This window comes from Aphidius gifuensis, linkage group LG3 (assembly GCF_014905175.1).
Source record: "Aphidius gifuensis isolate YNYX2018 linkage group LG3, ASM1490517v1, whole genome shotgun sequence".
NCBI classification, from domain to species: domain Eukaryota; kingdom Metazoa; phylum Arthropoda; class Insecta; order Hymenoptera; family Braconidae; genus Aphidius; species Aphidius gifuensis.
In genome coordinates this window covers 23,956,725-23,977,160 of record NC_057790.1, presented here as the reverse complement: position 1 = coordinate 23,977,160, position 20,436 = coordinate 23,956,725, and the positions used below count along the sequence as shown (strand labels likewise).

General features: G+C 27.2%; 1 protein-coding gene across 6 annotated transcripts in view; it reads right to left on the bottom strand.

The window, feature by feature from the left end:
- Positions 1 to 20,436, bottom strand: part of LOC122853072 (fasciclin-2) — a 50,294-nt gene that overhangs the window by 12,771 nt on the left and 17,087 nt on the right. The gene's annotated exons all lie outside the window — the stretch shown is intronic.

Genomic DNA, 20,436 nt, shown 5'->3' with positions numbered 1-20,436 from the left:
TATTTTTTACAAAATAAATAATTCTATTTATAATATATTAATTAAAATTTCTTTGATGTTGTTGATGTGTTTTTTCATTTTATTTTAATTTTTTAAATCGTATATTATAATTTTGTTAAATTAAAACGTTTGTTTTTAATTCAAAAATACCAATTGACGTAAAATGAGTTGTTACTCATCTTCTTTTTTTTAAAAAAAAAAATAAAACGTGGGATAACATTTTATTTATATTTGTTTTATCCGTGGGAAAATAGTATTATACAATGTTAAAGGCTATCATCATCTGTTGCTTCCAATTGTACATCACGAAAAAAAAAAAAAAAACAATTTATAGAGAGATGTTTAACAAAAATAAATAAATAAAAAAAATCAAACGAGTTAATTAATCGTCAGATAAAACCAAAAATAACGATGTAGTACAACTACATAACATCCACACACATACAGCATCAATACATGAGGGTTAAAGTCTTTGGTTTATTTTCTCGAGTTGAGCAAATGGGAATGTGCATGCTGGAAACCCCTCGACTCGGCAACTTTACTAATTGCACCTGAGTCAGTCAAAGTTAATTCTCGCGGTCTACCGCATAACAAAAAAAATAAAATAAACAAAAACACAGTTGAAATATATTTTTTTAAATTAACTTTTTAAACAAATAATAATTAATGACAATCAATTTCAAATTTATTTTCTTTTCTTTGATGTATAAAATAATTAATATACATTTTATTTTTAAATTTTTATAATAAAGAAAAATGATATCAAATAAAAAAAAATAAGATCATGATAAATATACCATCACAAGGGATAGATTTACTTTGGTTCTCTAATTGCCATACTAGGTGCGTAGTTTCTAATTTTTTCTGGACAAGAATAATGTGCCAAAAAGAAAAAAAAAAAAACCAACATTAACGCCCTTCCTTGCCTCATTGTGTGAAGAAAATAAGAGACACCCTGATCAACTTATATAAAAATAATAAAAGATGAAAAATAAAATTACTAGACATCAGAGGCGTCGCAACGAAAGACAAATGCATGATGGGTGCGTAAAGATTTTTCGTTTCTTTTTCTAAAAAGGGGGATAGATTGTGTGTGATACTAAAAGCAATAAGAGAAAAAAAAAAAATGGTATAAAGGAAGAAGCCTCAGTAATTGGCAGTAGGGTTCATGTGGCTTCAATGCAATAGAGGAACCTTAACAGTCTCTATTTCTCCCTCTTTTTGTTGTTCGTCTTTTATTCCTCCCTAGACCAAGTCAGACCAAGTCCAACCAGAGGACACATCTTATTTACGTTAGTTAAGGTTTGTTGGCAGAGTCACCCCAGGGACCATTCCCATTTTCCTACTATCACGTACTGTTTCTTATCCACATTGGCTCATATATATACACTTGCTTTTACGACTCTAAAACTTTGTCAAACTATTGTTACACTGAATAAACCAAATAAAAAAAAAAAACAAATATTATCTTTGACAAAATAAATTACACAAAATTTAAAATTATTTCTAAATAATCAAGTAATTAATTCAATAGTATTTTTATTTTTCAAAAGAAAATATATGCAAGACAAAAAAATTCAGCTACTGTATTTTTCGTATTATAAATAATTCAATATGATAAATAAATATCATTATATATACAAACTATAATCACGCAATATGTTAAAATTTATTATTTTCAAAAATAAAATAAAAATCCTCATTCCATGATAAATTAAAATAGTTAAAAACGACCTTGGTCAAAACACCTGAATTAAATGACTTTGTTAGATAATATTTTATTACAAAATGTATATATGCATATATTATAAATGCTTGTTGTAACACCATCAGGGACAAACAAAGACATGTTCTAAATAACGTTTCATGATATTAACAAACAGAGCATGTGTGTGTGTGTTTGCTTGGATATATTTTGTATTAATAATATACTATGAACACTGCGAGGATCCATGTTTATCAACACTTTTGGAATATAACGTGTATGTTCTCTCCCTCATTTTACGCAAAAATATATATACATATATATAATGTTGAAGTAAGTATATTCAGTATGGTGTTATCGTGTTGCAAATAAGGGTGATATTTTGTATATATATGGTGATGGCAACTGGTTAACTCAACGACATGTCACTTGAGCCGGAAGAATTTGATCTGTATGTATATATGGGTTTATGTTTATATAGTATTTTCAGTGTGTATGATGACGACGATGACGAAGATGAAGAGGAGGTCCTCGTGAGGAGGAAAACGTATGCAATGTTGCCAAGAAAGATAAAGATGTAGCCAAGAGAAAAAGGATAGAGAAATTGATCGAATTCCGATATCGAATTGGCTGGTTTTACTTTGCCTCTGGGACTTAATATATATGGCTTCTGGTATTTTAGAGGAGCGAAAGTTTTGTGATTAGGGTGGTTGATTCGATGGATTAAAGTACTAAAAAAAAAAAAGAAATATAAAAATATAAAAGCGTTGTATAAGGTGGAGTGAAAAATTCGCTGGCTTGATTAAAGAAGTTGTTAATACTTTGGATGTATTGCGATGTTTATATAGATTATATATTTTGGTTTTTTTTTTAGTTGGCTATTTTGAAAGACTAACGAGTAATTGGTTTTTATATAAATAGAAAAATTTTTCATTATTGATATTGTATACTGCAGGAATTTATTGGAGCTTTTTTTTATGTAAAATTGTCAAGTTGAAATATTGAATTTTAGAGATTAGTTATTTTGAGAAATGATTGATTTAGGGTTGTCATGTTGAATGACAATTTGGATAAGTCAATTGAGGTATGAAATTATGGTTTAAAAATATTTATACTGTTGTGATTTTTGATGTAAATATAATTCAATTTGAAGTTGATTATGAGAAAGCTGTTGAAACTTTGACGATTAGATTTGTGGCACCCTGAGGGTATGTTTTTATGTATATAGTATAAATACCCTTCTAACAATTAATGTTTTTTTTGTTGAAATAAGTTAGAAGAATAAAATTGATCACTTTGACTCAATTGCTGAGCTAAAGTATTGCTATTTCCCAACAGAGAATAGTAAAAAAAAAAATCAACAAATCGATTACTGGCCATATATACATCTTTGCAATAAAAGTTAAGATATATATTTCTATTTTCAACAGATAAACTTTTATCCAACTTTTTTTGTTTCTTTATCTTGTCAATGATATTTCTTAGAGTAATGTCTACGAGAGAGAGACAGAGGTCGAAACAAATAAATAAATAAAAGTTTAAACAAAAAAAAAAAAAAAGAAGTCATAGAAAATTCTTGGATAAACTAGACTCACTTATATTTTTACATTGTATATTTTTATTTCACAATTCAGGGGTAACATCAACCCCTCGATAATCTGTCGATGAGCCAGCTCGATTAGGGTAGAATCAGAGCAACTGAATAATCGGAAACTAGAGAATAATGAGCTAAAGCAGATCAGCAACTTCAAAAGAAATAATAAGGTCTTCTATAACGAGCTTCGAAAAAAAAAAAAGAACAAAAAAATAAAACACCTAAAATTCATGCTGATTATATTGACAATGCATGAGTGATTTAAAAACCATGACAAATTTTTTTAATGACACATAATTGAAAGTTTATTACTAGCTAATAGACAAAATAAAATATTTATTACAATATATTGTATCTATGTAATTTTTTCTATCTCAATTAGTTAATTCAATTTTAACAAGATTGTTTAAATTTCTTTTACAAAATAATTATATTATAAGTCTTGCAAGTTTTTGTTTGACTTAATAATAATACAAATAATTATTTAACAACAAAAAAGAGATAAAGAAAATTGTAACAAACAAAAAAAGAAAAAAAGAAAAAGTTTGTTGATGAAAACTAAGTAGAGTTAATTAAATTGACGTTGTTATATAAAGATGTGGTTATTGTAAATGTATATATATCTCTGGACCATAATAATACAAAGGGTGCTGTTTAAGTACGGCAAGCTGTTCTGAAAATGTCCCCAATAGTTTGAAGGAGACTACAAAATATATACATACAGTTATACAGGGTAACAAGTTGAATAATATCTTGTGGTTTGAGAAGGGATTGCTGACATATTGTGCAGCCATTATCATCATCATCATCATCATTGAATGACAAATAAACAAAAAGTAAAGCCGTGATTACAGTACGATTGCTTCAACCAAACATCATCATCATCAACATCATCAACAACAATTCAAAGATTATGTTTATTTAATAAGACAATTTAAATAAAATAAAAAAAAAAAAATTATCATCCAGTTGTTGTTGATACATCCTTATCTTTTGATAATATATTTTATTTTTTTCAACAATTTTTTTATCTTTTATTTAAATTATCCTTTTGTTTGTTTTTTGATTTTATTTTTTTATTTTTTTCAAGAGATATAGAAAACTCGTGGATTGTTCAAATATAAAATTTTTACCTATAGCTTTTTTACCTGGGTATATGTAAAACTCGAGTCTTTGAATTGCTGTGAATATATACATTAAAATTCTTATCAAAATAAATATAGATTATATCTCTAACATACCATAAAGTATTTATATTTTTATTATTTTTATGACGATGATAAAAAAGACAAAGGCTAAATTCAAAAACTAGAGTAAATGTATATTCATAAATAAATATACATTTCCGGGTTTAAAAGACTTGGAATTATTTTTTTTAAATCGATTGGTAGTGTAAAATTTTATCAACTCAACGCGTGTATGACCCCGATCATATTTTATATTATAATAGTTTTAAAACTTTACATAGTCATACATGTATACAAACACACTAGCATATTTCACAGACTGATGTGTATATTTGCTCTCAGGTTTAATATAAAAAATATATATTAAAAAATAAAAATAAAAAATAAAAAGCAAACATGAAAGAGTATCAGGACAGAGTAAACTTTAACCATCATCATACCGTTTGTCGTTTTCATTAATTTACTTTTTTAACATCCTTTTTATTTTATCGAATAAAATTCAAATATCGATGATTAATAATCAAATTTGTATAAAAATAAATAAATAAAACAAACCTATATATTTAACAGGTGAATTTCAATGGGCATATAAATTTGAAAGTTTAAAAAAAAAAACAACAATTAAAATGAATTGAATGCATTGTCATGTGTGTATTTTTAATTTAAAAATTTTTTTTTTAAAAGGGTGATATGGTGAATCGATTTGTCGAGTGGTCTTTTCAGACTATAAATAAATATCTCGATAGTATACAGAAAACAGACGGAACTTTATATCGATGCACTTTAGTTTTCCAGAGCTTTAATTTTAGGGTATGTAATATGGGGGAGGGAATGAGGGGGAGGGTTTAATGCAAGAGGGAAAAATGAGTAAAGCGTACACACGTTCCGAGAAAATTGATATAATGGGGGAAAGTTATGAACATGACTCACAACCTATAATTTTTTTTTTTTTTTTTACTTTATTATTTACAAATGAAAAAAAAGAAAAAAAAAAAACTTATCGATAAACGATTTGTCTATAGTCGGTGCTCTTTGTCATTGTAATGCGTATATGAAAAATAAAAAAAAATTATTTTTCATTCAAAGAAAATAATAATGATATCTTTATGGAGATGTTTACATATTCAAAGAGAGCGACGTTTATACGATTGACACGTGATGATGAGCCTTGAGAGAGCATGTTGCATTTTAATTTTTTTTTTATAAAAGTTTTTATAATGAATATTAAATTGTATAAAGAAAAATAATATTTATTCGACGCTTGTACTTAACAACTGGAGCGTGTCGATATTACAAAATTATTAAATTATATTTATACTAAACACACATAGACACATGTTGTAATTATAAGACGTAAATATGATACAAAAAGCTAAAAATTTTATTAGATAAATAAATTTTTTGTCTGTTTTCAAAGTCATTTAAAATTAAATATTTGTATGTTTATTTTAAATAATTGTTTTTTCCAATTTTATTATGAATTTTAATTAATTTTAATATGTAAATTAAATTTTCAAATAATATTATTTTATTTTAAATGAATTATGGATTTTTTTCAAGAAATATAAGGTTTTTTTTTTGGATAAATTGGAGGAAAACTAGCTCAAGAGTATTTTCATATAAAAAAATGCTTAGAAGAGGGTCTTGCCTCACGTGTACAAGTACCAAACTGATGGCAGTTATCCCGCATATTCAAGAACGATATGGCAATTTCAGTAAAAGGCTTTTGCTATTTTCCATCGACCAAAATGTTCAACGGGCCATGAGCACCAGGTGACTCTTGAGAATATATACAAAGCTAAATTCAAATTTTCCTCTCTCAAAACATATTCATGTATAGTTAAGTTGTTCTTAGAAGCAACCGCTTAAAGCCTTGATTCATGTATATATCCCAAAAATAATTTTCACATGAGACACACAAAAACAGGCGCCAGTTATATTCATTCTCAAGTCACATAAACCAAAATAAAAAACAAAGACACTAAAATAAATAATACAGACACAAGAATATATATCGTTGTTTTATTTTTTTTTTAATTTTTTTATTTTTAAACCGTCATTTTTCAACATCTCACCATGCGCTTGAGAATATTAAAAAAATTTGAATATTAAATTGACCTCTGCAGTTTTTTTTCTCAAGGGTAGAAAAAAGCACTACAAGAAAAAAAAATAATCATAAAATGTTTCCGATTAAAGCTCCAAGTTATGGAGAAAAAAAAAATAATAATAATAAAAAAATTTTATCATAAAAAAATAATACAAACATTAAACTCGAGAAATTTCTCCAGTGTTTTTCCGCAATTAAAACATTTTCTTTATTCATTATGTCTTTTTGTTTTTTAATTTTTATTTAGAAGGGATGAAGAAGAAGATTGTACTTGTGTTGGAATCTCGTTATATGTTCGTTTGTCCCTTTTGCGGTTTCAAGATATAAAATTAAATTCCCTTCAGACACGAAGCTAAAGCATGATGGAATATTCAAGACAAAGACACAGCATTTGCTCGAGTGTTTTTTATCGAATGTAAGTAAATGGGGTATACTCTTCGTAAAAGTAGAGTAGACCTTGGTATGATTGAAGGAAAAATAGTATATATGAGAATGCACAGTAAGAAGTTTAATAATTCAGTTGGAATAGGTCCTTTTTTTTTTTTTTGTTTTTACTTTATCTTTCAACGCAATTTATTCTCTTTTTATCTCTTGTGTTTTATATATATTTTGTTAACATTTTTTCTACGCAATGTCATTTAGAATTCTATACCATTTTCCATGTTTTTCAACAAACTTGGGGTAGAAATTCAAACGCTATACACCAATTTCTCCTACTCTTTTTTTTTTTTTTCTTTTTGCCATCACGCGACAACTCTACAACTTTTACCAAAAAAAATAAATTTACAAAGTTTCTTGCGTCGATATTTTCTAACGCACGTTGTGTCCCCTTGACGACGACTTAAATATATACGAGGAAAAAAAATATTCTCCATGTGTATTGTTGATAAAATTAACTTTTTTTTAAAAAAAAAAAGAAATGATTCGGGGCATCTGGTTCATCGTTATATTTTCGAGTAAAAAAATTAATAAATATAAACTTGACACAATAGAAATTTTCTTTTTGTCCAAAAATGAAAAATTTGTACAACATGCACGGTTGAAAAAAAAAAAAAAATATATACCTATATACAAAAGTTAATTAATTTCATGTAGAAAAAAATAACTAGGCAAAAGGTTTAATTAAATATTCCTTTCAATCACATTTCAACTGCCAATCTTTTTTCTGATGTAAAAAAAAAATGTGTACAGTTGAACATGAATAGAAAATAAAAAAACATATATGATTAGGTAGAAGGTTATAATTTTTTTTTTTCTATTTATTGATATTTTTTGTTTATTATGATTTTTTGCTAAAATTCGTAAAAGTTATATATATAATTTTAGCGAGAGAAGATATTGCGGGAATGACGACAGCCGACGCCCATGGGGTGAATATTTGGTTGTTGTATAGCTTGGGGAAAATAGTGTAGAGAGTATATAAGGGTGGTAAAATATATAGGGACATGGTTTTTCCCGACTAGCAATAACAATGTATATGTATAATATTTATACATGTATATACGTACAGGCTGAAGTTTACTATTGCAGACTTGAGTGTCATCTAGTTATCTCTCTTTCTCCTAGCTTTTTTTTTGGCATTTTTACCAGTAACGAAAAAACCTCTTTAACGACCCCATTCACTTTATAGGCACATCAGCTTTTCAACAGGCAAAGGCTCAGAGAGAGGGGACAACACAACATGCCACTAAGAAGGCATATAGGAAGTGACGCAAATTGAACACTAGGTGAACTCGATTTCCACCGGTAATTACATTTTCCGGTTTTAAATTAAAGCCAATAATAATTTTATGTACAAATATTTTTTTTTTTTTTTGATTGATCTTTGACACTGTTTACACATATTATCACACCCTTCCTTTTTTTTTTTTATCAATAATTTATAGCTTAATAATTATTGTATTTATAAATATTCCAAAAATATTAGCTATATTTATTTTAAGATAAATAAATAATTAATTGTCATAAATAATATTTTTAAAATTTATTTTTTTGTTCAGTTAATGAATATTGTGTCGTTAGTAAATCATTCTTATCTTGGATATAAAAATTTTCTACCTCAAGAAAGTATATGAGCTCTATACACTGGGAGGCGTGAAAAAGGAAGATAATAAAATAAAAAAATAAAATTTAAGGGGCGAGAAAAAAGGAAAATAAAAGAAGATTCTTTGTGTCATGATGGGAAAGTGCAGAAATAAGGCGGTGGCGTAAATCGAGCGAGAAACAAACTCGATTTTCCTTGGGTAATCTGGTTTACATCGTTTTTATTTTTTATTTTTTTTGTTGAAAAAAATAAAGTAAAAAGTAAAAGAAAAGGTATTTAACGCCCGGACGATTCTTGGGGGTATTTTATTTATCGCTTGCCAGTGTGGCTGTTAAATTAAACTTTTGCTTGATCGAGTACTACTTTAATTAATCACATTGCCATGAGAAACAAAAAAAAAAAAATTATTATTTTACTAAAATGATAATTTATAAAAAGTATAAATGTAATTTTAATAAAAAAGTTTCATTTGAAAATTGAGAAAGACGCATAGAAAATATATATGAAGAAAAATTGCAATCGAAAAGTTTTTTTTTTTATTTTTTTTATTTTTCATTCCGGAAACAGTTTGAATCGCGCTTGAGTTGTTCGACTAATCGGTTTCCTCGATTAAAGGGTCGACTTTAGTTGAGGGTTACTTTGTCAGTATTTTGCAACAAGCATCAAGAGAGAAGTTGAATCGAAAAAAAAAAAAAAAACATAAAGAGGATGAGAGAAATACACGTTGATGATTATTATATGAAGAAAGAGACGAAGTAAAATTGTGAGTGAAAAGCATAAGGATCAAGTTGAACATCGTTACAGACACCGTGTTGTACTTTCATCTGGCTTTAGTCTCAATATCTATATCTATATATAAAATACAATTTTAACAGTGAAGGCGTGTTGAGAAACGCGTCATTAAAGCATCACTTGATGCGTGAATAATTTTCGCGTTGACGCGCTGACACGGTGGCAATATGCCGGAAGGTTAATAATTTGTCAGAAGACTGGACAAGATTGTAGGGTCTTAAAAGGTGATGCCGGCACACACCCTGACATCAACCCCTTTTTTTTTTCTATTTTTTTTCTTTATACATAAGACCAGAGTCATTCTCGCGTGTCGAAAATAAAAAATAAAAAAACTCTCTTGACTATATAGATATATACCTATCAAAAGATGTTGAATTAAATGCATCAAAAGATATCCATCAAAAAACATGTCATCATGCAAAAATATGCATTAAAAGTTCTTTCATAATTTTCTATTTTTTTTTTAATTCCAGCTTAGTTAAAAAGGGACATTTTCATTGCATTCATAAAATTATAAAAAGAGATAATAATGTTTGCATAAATAATTTTAAATAAATAACTTTTCGTAACGTATAATTTGTAATTATTTTAAAATTAAAATGTTTTTTTAAAAAATATAAAACTTTAGAAATACACTTTATTAATTTATTAAAATGAAAAAAACTGTGTTTTAAACAACGACAATTTGAATTACCCAGCTAAAATATTCAGAATTTTATTTTTATAATTTAAATGCAATAGCTGCGTTTTTGTAGTATTAAATTTCATATGAATTTATCGTACAGAAATCGATAGTTTAGAATCACAATAAAAATATAAAAAAATATAAATAACCACCGAATAAATCGAAAATCGGTTTGGCAAAAGTTTGAAAGTGATAATATAGGTTCACGCGGTGAACCATTAAATGAAACTTTTTGTGAGGCATGATATCAATTCTGAGTTAAAGAGGGTTATTTTATTCACCAACCAATGCACACCCACAAAATAATAATAATACATAATAAAAGAATAAAAAAAATATTGACCTTTAATAGAATAAGTAGTCGATAACTCTTCGCGTCAGAGTGAATACAAGTGGATATGTTTTTTTAAATATATTTTCATGTGAGCCAAGAACCCCATCATGCTTCTATTGTCAAAGTGTCCATTTGAATACATTTGAATGTACCTATAACCAGGTGTATTATAATATGTAAAATATAATAAAGCTGCTAAGAGTCAAAGTGTTACGAGTTGATGGGCAAATGAAGACTCAACAAATGTAACATGCTGACATGGACAATGGTTGCTTTTAAAGCTCTATTAATCCACTCAATATTGCACATGAAATTTCACACAATGAACATAAATTTTTATATTAATTGTTAAAAAATATAAAAAAATATATTTAAAAGTGTGTGGGTAATTTATAAAATATATTATATTGCATTTTAAAAAGTGAAAGGAAAAAAAAAATAATCTTGACCCTATATAGAATATGCGTCATCCAGAAAATAATGGAGACAAAGATAAGAGTGGAATTCAATGGGAGAAAAAAGTGAAATACCGGTTGACTATATTTAGAAGTGAAATAAAATTAAATTGCTTATAAATATGTGCATGTGTGTGTGTAAATTTGTGAACTGCACATATTGAAATTCTACATTCTTTGTCTTGCAAGACACCTTTAAAAATCAATGGCTCTATATGAAATGCACTCAGCTTTGTTATGACCTGTGTTTAGTGCTTGAATTCCATCAATCATATAAGCATTCCCATCAGTGTGTTTATATCATTTTGCACTGTAGTGATAACAAGCACCAGTTATACGTCTAATTGAGCGAAGAATTTACGACATGGGTGGGTCATTATGTTCATTTGCTTTGTCATTAAAATATATATATATATTCATTCTCAATATAATTAAATTCCAATTAATTTAATTTCTATATTTAATTATTATTATCAACTTTTTTTGAAATTAAAATGCGGAATAATAAATTGTCAAAATTTATAAAGATTTTGCGGTACAAATCGATCTGCCAATTCAGAATTTATACGTAATTCCATAATCCCTTTACCGCAGATATATACCCTCAAAAACTGAAAAGAAAATAAATATAAAAAAATTATTATTTTTTTTTTTTTTAGTAAAAGCCCTCTCGTTGCCAGAAGCGGCTTTATATCATGACCCCATCCGTAACGCATTAAACTCGTCTCGTTTTTCAGCCAGATCGAAATTCGAATCCTTCAAGGATTTTATTTTTTTACTTTCAAAAAAATAGTATAGTATACTTTTTTTTTTCTCCCCTTAATTCGAAGATCAATCCTCTTTTTAGTTTTTTTTTTTTTTTTATATTTACGACTAGTATATACTTTACAAGACTTTTTGAAACAGAAAAAGCTTTTATTTTCTTATTCTCAAACTTGAAGCTTTACACAAGCCATCCAAAAGAAAAAAAAAAATCATCCAAGGACCAAAAACATAAATGAAAAAAACAAATATAAATAACAGATAAAAAAAAAGGTTAAAAAAATCCTCTTATATGGATGTCATGAAACGGGACATTGATTCTAAAGAGAGGTATGTTAAATTTACCGAAAAAAAAGAGGAAAATAAATTTAAAAAAAAAAAATGAAATCTACATGAATATTATTTGTAAATTTTTGCACAATATAAAAAATACTATATACAATTTATTTCAATATTAAAATTGTTGTATGCCTACCTAATAATAATTATTATTATTACATAAATTTAGAATATTCTTTATATCTGAGTGACTCAACAGTCAACAACGACGCATTTTAGCTGACCTAAAATAAACCTTATCATGTTTTCAACTATTGTTATCAATAACGCTATTTATGACTTTCCAAAAATAAGTGACAATTGTCTTTAAAGCATTGGAAATTCCATCCCCACAGGCAAAATTGTCATACCCAAGAAACAACTCCTAATAAGGTAAACCATCAACATTGTAAAATCCATCCTGATAACACTCCTAACACTGATATGACGTGTCTATTGTAATGACAAGTCATGTGCTTATCTTATCAAAAAAGTTACTTGCACACACACTTATACTAAATATCAATAATTAACATCACTAATAAAGGCCATGTATAATTCTTCAAATTTATATTTCTTGAATAAATAAAAGCTCTAAATAAATTGTATTTAAATAACTTATTAAAATAATTAATTATTATATTTATTTGGGAATACAAAAAAAAAAAAAAAAAATCATTGAAAATGAAAATTAAAAAAATAAATATTATTTTCTTGATCAACTTGGTGATGGACAAGTCGTAAAGTACATAGTTCAATTCGTTTGGTAGGTTACAAGTGAAGGGCTAGAGGGACGAATTTGAAATTAACTGTCAATCTCAATTTCGCCCTCGTTTTCCCATTTTGCTTTCACCGCACGTATACATTGCAACCCTCAGACCGGGTGTCAATTATAAACCTCGATGTGTCCTCTTTTGCCCCCTTTTATATTTTCTCTTTTATTACAATATACCCCTCACTTGATTGTTGGCGCAGGCAATATGTGTTGGACCCTAGACGCGCATCACGCACAGAGATAGAAAATTTACAGAAAAAATAATAAACAAATAAATAAATAAAAATTATTCGACTTTTGGAATTTTAATAGTTGTATACTGATTTATTTATATCCCTCATCTATTTAAGCCCTGAAATTTTGTATTTTCAACTACAAGCTAAATGTGTATGCCAAGGTACATGTACCAATCTAAATCTGACAGTCAAAGTAGTTGAAAAATATATTTGCTTGTTATTCAACGTTATTCAATTTATCGCAACTAATCCAAAGTATCTATATTCTTTTAGTCTATATAACAGGGTGGAAGCCACACGTGACGAATTTCATTGTAGCGAAACAAAAACCATACGCTATTTTTTCTTCAATCTTTTGGAGAATAATATCAATGACAATAAATATATTGCTATAAGCATGTTGTCATAGTATGAACACATGACAATAGGGGATTTTAGATGACGTAGAAATGCTTGGATGATATACATTTATATATTTAAAGGAGGGAGAGAATTTAGAAACGAGGGGTGAAGATGAGAAAGATTTGTTTATGTCTAGGAAAAAAAAAAAATATATATAATAATTGTCTGTCATCCGGTTTAGATTACATTGCAATGTGTGAGTCGGTGTGCTATGCTGTGACCGATGTCTTTTAATTCATTTAACTGACGCATAATAGAGGGGAAATATATAAACCTATCAAATTTTTCAAAGACTTGATGACATATTTTGATACATTGAATTTTCAAGTAAATATTTTATATATAATTTTAACAGCTGAATTTATTTTTTTTTCTATTTATAAATTTATATAAATGACTACTTCATTGTGTAGGAAAAAAAGTAATATTAAACTGCTCAAGTTTGGTTAAATATCTATTGAATATTTGTGGATATTTTTTTTTATTCAATAGTTTAATCTTTGAAGTTGATTAAATTTGTGAAAATTTATATTTTTATATATTTTTTTTGTCAAGATTAAAATTATTTATGATAGAAAAATAAATAGAACATGGTCAAATGATTTTATTTGAGGGTCAAAAATAGTATCGCAATATATGTAGATAAAAAAAAATCAGATAAATATATTGAGGCACGCGTTGGCAATGAAGCGATAAGTCAGTTGATATACATTGACTTTAATATCACCCTTATGAAAGAAACACACTGACGAATTGACTATCTGACAAATAAATATATGTCCAAAATTATAATACAAATATATACACAGGCAATATGTATTTTTATCAATGTGTAGATTTTTATTTTTACCCTAAAAATATTTAACACTATCCATATGATGTTGACTCGTTATATTCGTCTTCCTTCTTATCATCATCTTATTTCATTTTTCTATATTTATTTATTTACGTGAATGTGTGTTATTTGATTTTTGGTTTCTTGGCCTTCTCACCCTCACTCCCCTAATTCCAATTTTCTTATATATATTTATCTATTTGCACAAATAAGGGCGGACACCATGACTAGCCTTGGATGAAAATAAAATAAAATTAACGTTGCGTAAAGATTGTCCAGGCGGGCAAGATAATGAATAGAAAAAAAAAAAAGATAAAAAATATAATAATAATAATGAAAAACAAAGATTATCTTTGGTATTTCTGTCAACTTTGACCTTTTTTTTGTTGTGACTGTCCCATCATGTACAAAAAAAAATAAATATATACCAGAAAAATTTTTTTATATTTCATTTAAAAATCAACAAACTATAATCGACAAAAACTGTACATCAAAGTTTATGGATTAAAAAATTATACGTAAAAAAAATATATTACAGGATAGTTTTATTTTTGAAAAATATAATATTTTATAAATAAAATTTGACAAGTGAAATTTACTTTTTCCCCTTTATAAATACGTTTAAATTATATAGAGGGTGAAATATTTTACCGTTCGATATGGACCGGTGTGGATTGTCATTTCTTTATTGTTAAAAATCTGTCACTGACAAATTTGATATATAAAGAGTAGTTTTCGAAAAAATTTATATATTGGAAACAGATTGGTCAGTATATTGAAAAAATAAAAAGCACTTTGACTAAATTTGATGCAATTTACTCGGCGAATATATAGATTGTTCATACATCTATGTATATATCTAAATACAATTGGTACCCATGTACATGAACACATACAATTCACAAGTTGTGTATTGTATGTGATGACGTCATGCAGTGTGTTTACTGTCTGACGAGAGTACAATTCCGTCGAAGCGGATGCGGGATCGATTTGCCACGTCGTGTCAACAACACACTATATATATTGTACGTTATACATTTCATTGGGATATCGAGTGTCCCATTCTGTGGTTCCTGGAACCTTGTTCTCCAACATATTCACACGAAATTATCATACAATATAACAATAAAATTTATTTGCGCCTTTTTTTAAACATCAAATCATAATGATAACAGGTAGATAATATTTTAAGTAAATTAAAATATAAAAACTATAATAAATGACATGTTAAACAGGTTTTTATCTTAAACACTTTAACTTGAAAATATAAAAAAAAGCTTAAAGTGTAAAAAACATAATTATATTTTATTTTTATGACAATGATAATATTCTTTCAAGTCATGAAATATAATTTTTTATGTTATTGATAAAAAATATGTATAGAAATAAATTGTATTTAATAAAAAATAATTAGATATGTTTTAGAGAATTATATTTGAAAAATTGTGACAAGTTGATTTTATATATTATGAAATTACTGTTCTGTTTTGCTCAGATTTTGCACGTCCCTATTTTAACAAATTACACCAAGATCTAGCAATCTTCAAAGCAATATATATGCGCGTTGTGAAATTTATATATATACAAAACTTTATTTACACATATATATTATATACATTGCGTAAAAGAGCAAGAGGGTAAGAGAGAAAATGAATACTGCAGAAATAAGATGGGGTGAGTTGAAATTAGTGCGCCTTACGCACCACGCCCAACATAAACATTGTAATTGCGGGGGTGTATATTCTTGCAGGGGGTATAACTAAAAGTTTCGGCGTGTCTTATCAAAATTGTGACAGACGACTTTGTCTTGTTTCAAAATTACCACATTAACCTGAGAGCTAAATAAAACTACTACATGAAAAAAAAAAAAAATAGAGACAAATAAGAATTCTCTTCTTCATTTATCCAACCAACAACATCACCACCACCACCACATGTTTCACGTGCTTTTATTGTACAGCTTGCCCATGCAGCTTTTTTTTATTTTTTTTATTTTTCCATTCGACCCCTCATGAGACGAGATGTTGCGACTATACATAAGGTAAACTGAAGACGAAAAACCAACCCCAAGCCATCGCACGTGCCCTACGTGCGAATTCTCAGTGGACTTACAAAGACCACTTTTACCTCTTTTTTTTTTTTATTTTTTATTCTTCTCTTTTTTTCTTTTTGATCCCTCTATATACGTTTATATTATCATGAAAGTTGTGGTTCGTTTTATGGTTCACATGAAAACCCAACATAAATCATTGAAAGGTTAATATAATATTTTCTTACTTTTTCCATTAAAAATATAAATTGCAAAAAAAAAAAATGATTATTGCAATAATAACAATTTATAACAATAACAAAAAACAAACTGAATATTTTTTCGGTTAATTATTATTCATTTATTTATTTTTTCTATTTTATTCTATTTATCTATTTTTTTTTTCAATCTAACTGATAGATTTTTTGTTTTTAAATAATTTACTAATTAATTTAGTTTGATAATCAGCTAATTAAATTAGCGTGTGCACATGTACTTTAATAGTAGGTAGATAGATAGATAAATAAATCAACACAAAAAATCAATTTGTTAGTCTTTAAAAATAAATAAAAATAAATTTATTTTCTTCAAGCATTTGAAGATTATAATTAGACATTTATAAAATTGAAGAGAAAATATGACTGACATGGCAGTTTAATTAAAAACACATGTATATAGCGGTAAATAAACCGTCTTAATTATGTCGGATTGTTAATTGGCATTAAATAATAATAAAAAAAAAATAAAACAAAAAGTAACAGACAATTATTTTAACAAGGAAAAAAAAATAAAACGTTTTTTCTTTTTTTCAAATTATTCATAAACATAATAATTACATAAAAAAAAAAAAAAAAAACAATTAAACAAAGGTCAAAAGAATTAATTTGAGTGTTAGTGTGAAGTGAAAAAAAAAAAAAATCATAAGGGAAAAAGAACTAAGGAATTTTTTTTTATTTGACTTTTAATATAAATTTAACCAAAGGAATTTTACAAGTCAAGAGTAAGTGAAGGACAACTACAACGACAACACGAGATTCTCAGTTTAACTTAATTTTCATTTCATCCTGTTGGTTGACTTTCAAGTCCTTTGACATACCTAATATAAACGAATATACACGAGTCATTCAATTATCCCATTCCAACTCCAAACTCTTCAGTTCAATGTCTCTCTTTTACCCGATTTTTCTTTCAATCTCTCCTCAACCTCCTCCTTTTCCCCCCAACCCATATACACATTTCCTCATGAAAATTATCAAAACATTTTCATCTTTTTTTCTATTTAATATCCCTTCATTTCCTCGTTTTATATTATTTTTTATTTTTACTAATTTCTTTCGTCTTTCAAGTCGACCAAACACAAAAAAAAAATTAAATTAAATTAAAGAAAATATAGGTACTTATTAAAAAGAATTATTATAAAAAATATATTCTATATAAAATGAAAATATTCTCTCAACTTAGTGCTCTCTATACACACTTCTAATATAAAAAGAGGAAAATTTTTTATCGTTGAAAAGTATCTCGAGAGAATTTATTTACCGTTTTTGTTTATTTTATTTTTTTTATTTATATATTTTTTGCAATTTGTTTGAAGGTCAGAATAAAACGGTACCGAGCATATATACTCGATTATTACGCTAGCTTTATTTTCGCATCGTTTTGCAATAATAATAAAAATAAATAAATGGATCAGCAAATAATAATAATAATAATACTACGAAAAGCCGACTAGACAAGAAAATAAAAAGGATGCCGCAAATCTACAGTGAAGTGGAAATGTAATATAGTAGTGGCTTTTTGTCTATACAATACAAATTCAATGAACACTCCAGACGGTCTTTTCTACCAACAATGACACCGGTCGCAGGATGTGGTGGATAGTAAAGAGCCACGAGGGTTCACTACTCTTGGACGAGACCAAAACAAAGAGTATACTTTGATAACAATATATAAATTGGAAGCAAAGAAAAAAAATATAAAAAAAAAAAAAAATATCTTCAGAGAGTAAAAGAGATACTGGACACAAGCTGGCAACCATGAGTCTCGTCTCATCACTGATGTTTGATAAAAAATTTTACCCTGCAGAGAAAGAAAGAAAAAAAAAAATTGATTTTTTTTTCTTCAACCCTTTTGTACTTTCGTGGCTTAATGTCCGGGACAAGTGAACCACTGGCGACCTCTTCTTCCGCCTTTTTTTATTTTTTTGTATAAACTATACTCGAAGCCCCCAAGTTTTATCTTTGAATCAGCGAAATTTGAGACTTTTTTCTAACGCTATTGTTTCATGCAAAAAAAGGGTGAGTTACAGCAACACAAGGGTATTAACAACTATTTTTTTTTTTAATTTTTTTTTTAAATATCTGTGCTTCGATGAGTTCGACATTGTTTTTTTTATGTTTTTTTGTTTTCAATTATATTTTTTTTTTACCGTTATATACTTTTGTTTGATTTTTTTTTTTTTCTTCGAGTAGGATAGTCTTTAACAAGACTACTATTGTTTTATTTCTTTCAATGTTTTTTTTTGTCTTCAACCTGTGCCATAGAGACTTTTATATATCTTACGTTTCATTCTGACGAATTGGGTCGGTGTGTATCGTATTTCCTGATTGATCATCCTCCAGACAAATCTAGTTTTTATTTTTTTTATTTTTTACTTCGTTTGTTTAACTTTCTCTTTATTTGCTGATCTTTTGTACAGACTGATGGTATTAGAAAAAAATATTATGGCCAATGGTGACACACAGAAGTTGTAATTGAAAGATCTTTGTATTAATCTTTTTTCTTTTTCTTCTTTCAATTTCTTTTCTATGATTTTTTTTTTCTTTTCTAGTTTAGGGAGTTATTTGAGACGTTCCATTTTGTCTCTCCTCGAATTTCCATCAGTCAAATAGGAACACGTTATTATTATTTCTTCATGCGGTTTTTATGACAATATAAAAAATGATATTACGAAAAATATAAGATATATAAAACCATGGAAAAAAAAATTATAAAAAATAAAAATAAAATAAATTCAATATTTTGATATATAGAAAAGAATTTCCATTCATCCCTTAGAGTAATAAAAAAATACTAAATAAATAAAAAATTTCCCAGTAAAAACTTGAACGTTTTTTCTCATATTTCTTCTCGAATTTTTAAAAAATTTTCATTATACATACTCAAAAAAAATTTCAGTAAAAAATAATACAAAACGAAAACACGTACTGTCATTCTTGTTGATGATAAAAAATTAAAATATATTTAAAGAAAAAAAAAAAATAAAAAACAGTATAAAACATCATGTCTAATTTATTCTAAGAAAAAAAAAAAGGAATGTTTTTAAGACGTGAGTTCGTTGATGCAGTGACACGACTAGACATAAAACATCTTCACTTTATCGTTAAAAGATTTTTATCGGTTTTAAATGTGTGTATTAATGTGTGTGTGTGTGGAGTACCTATTCTGTGTATTGAACAGTGAACTGGCGTCAGCTATTCATACGAGTGCGGCGTGATAAAGAGCGAGCTTGTTCAAGAAGACGTTGATAAAGGGAGAAAATAATAAATAAATAATAAAAAAAAAAGGCAATCAAAATGAGCACGGGCCATCATCTTCAAGGCACACGCGTGTCTGCATGCGTTGGTCTGATGGTTGTTATTTTTAAAATAAAATCACCTTGGCTACTGGTTATATACATCGTCTTTCAAAAAGCACGATATACGTGTACTACTACTCAAAAGGAAAAAATATATATACATTTATATCAGAGAGGATGTACAAGAAGCGATGGAACCAAGTGGCACGAAGTAAAAAAAAAAAAAAAAATCTCAGCATCTGTACACACACAAGATTATCCACTTATGATTTCAATTAGTCTCCACGTGTCTCATTGATAATACAATTATCATATTATGATGTTTCTTCTTCTTTTATAAAAATAAATTTAAAATAATTAAAAAATTGATTACATCAATCATCAGTTGCAGAATAAATTGTATTATGTTTGTAAATGTCAAATATTTCCGAATGATTCATACAAAAAAAAATGAAAAACGTTAAACAAAGTGATATTATTTGCAAATAAATTGTGTTCATGTCACGCGCGAATGAAATCACACACAAAAAAAAGAATAGGAAAATCCTTAAGATGAAAACACGTAGTACCTTTCTCAGCATTTCGTACACATTTCCGTC